We start from the raw sequence: 2,209 nt of genomic DNA, 5'->3' as shown, positions 1-2,209 counted from the left end.
GTGATTTTCTGGATGAATGGCATAAGGCTAGGTAGATACTCGTGCCTAAATGAGATGCAGGGCCATACAGAGTGTATCGAATGCAGCAAGAAGCACAAACCCAAAGTTATCTGAGGTATAATACAGAGAGAGAACTATGTCTGGGTCCCCTTGAGAGAAGCGTGTAGTGGGAAGAGAGGAGAGCCAGGTTTGGATTCCTTGAGGACATGACACTGAAGCCTCAAAGAACCTTGAGGCAGAGGTCAACAGCAAGAGTAAAGACCCAGTTGGGGCCACTATGACCAAAAAGTAAGTCCAATTAACCACTTGGGGTGAAGAGTGATGAATAACAAGCTACTAGCTCCAGAGAACAAGATTTAAGGGGGAAAGCTGAAACAGAATTGAATTAGATCTCATAGTCCTTGCATATTAGCCATTCCTCTGATCTTACCTTAATTAGACTCTGATCTTAGCTTAATAAGTTCACTTTGACACTCTTCAACAATTTGAGCCGTGTTTCAGCAGAGATCCCGGCAAGCCTTCCCCAACCGACTCAGCCCTTTGGTCTTATCTCTGACCCATGACCCTGTTCTGCTAATCCCAACAGAGGCTTAAGCTGCCTCTTAAAATCCACCAGCCTTGCACTTTTTACCAATGATTCCTGTGTCTTGCCCTCTAGTTACTGACTGTGAAAGGCTAGGCTATAGCTCTCTACAAACCCAAATGTACTGGTTAGATTTTTGTCAACCCGACACAAACCTAGACATATCTGGAAAGAGGGAATCTTAATTGAGAAAATGCCCCCATAAGATTGGTCTATAGGCATGTCTGTGGTGCATTTTCTTAATTCGTGGTGATGTAGGAATGTCCAGCTAACCTCTGGGCAGGTAGTCCTGGGTTGTATAAGAAAGCAGGCCAAACAAGCCATGAGGAGCAAGCCAATAAGCAGCACTCCTCCATGACTTCTGCATCAATTCCTGCTTCCAGGTTCCTGCCTTGAGTACTTTCCTGGACTTCCCTCAGTGATGGAGTATGTAACCTGAGAATTGTGCTGTGGATGAGACAGCCTGCATCTGACACAGCCTGCATCTCACAGAGTATACACTGACAGTACAGTACTCCTCCATGCCCAGGGTCACACTGTGAAGAAAGTGAAGCTGAGTCAAACCCTATCCTCTCCATGCCTGAGCCTTGCCCCTTACGTCACGCTGAGCACTGTCTCAGTTTGTTCAAATCTCACCTAGGGCCAAGTTCTTTATATACTTTCTTTGAGCTATAATAGGACTGAGCCACATGCTTAAGTGTCAGAATTTCAAAAACCTGCCACTTTTTTTCTGCCCCAAATAAAATAAAGGGAAATAAACCCTTTCTTCTCCAAATTGCTTTTGATCATGGCGTTTTATCAAAGCAACAGAAATCCTAAATAAGATACCATAAGGTGTTGGGTGGTGGTGGCACACGCCTTTAATCCCAGCACTTGGGAGGCAGAGGCAGGTGGATGTCTGAGTTCGAGAGTTCAAGGCTAGCCTGGTCTACAGAGTGAGTTCCAGGACAGCCAGGGCTACACAGAGAAACTCTGTCTCGAAAAAAAAACAAAAACAAAACAAAAAGAAACCATAAGGTAGCCCCTTCCCCCTAAGAATGGAGACACAGCAAGACCTTGTCTCAAAAGAAAAGAAGTCCTTTGACCCTCTAATAATGTTCTCAAAACCTACTCAAATATCATGCTGATTAATGAAATTCAACTACCTTACTTCTGCTACCTGCTCTTATAATGACTTCAAACCTCACATTTCTCACCTATAAAGTGAACATAAAATAAATATTTGCCTCCACAAAATGATCAGATTAAAGCACTTGTCACATCATGAGCACACAATGAATGTGTGTTTCCATCCTCTAAGCAGCAATGTCTTTACTTAAAAGGATTCTAAGCAAAGTAAGATGGTCAGATGGATGGACGTGTTTGCTACCAAGCTGAACACCCTGAATTTGGTCCCCAGGATCCAACTGGTAGTAGAGAAACAACGCCTACAAGTTGTTCTCTGACCCCCACAAATGTATGTATACGTATACATACATACAAACACACACACACAAAATGTAGTAAAATGATATTTTCAAATTACCTAAAAATCAAAGACTTAATAAAATATTTTTATAAATACAGAAAACAGTTAAATTGGATCATTTCTTCCTTTTCTGAGAATACACACACACACACACACAC

The sequence above is a fragment of the Grammomys surdaster genome, unplaced genomic scaffold (assembly GCF_004785775.1).
Source record: "Grammomys surdaster isolate TR1022 unplaced genomic scaffold, NIH_TR_1.0 271, whole genome shotgun sequence".
NCBI lineage: Eukaryota > Metazoa > Chordata > Mammalia > Rodentia > Muridae > Grammomys > Grammomys surdaster.
The sequence above is the reverse complement of the archived record's forward strand: the minus strand, read 5'-3'. Positions refer to the sequence as shown.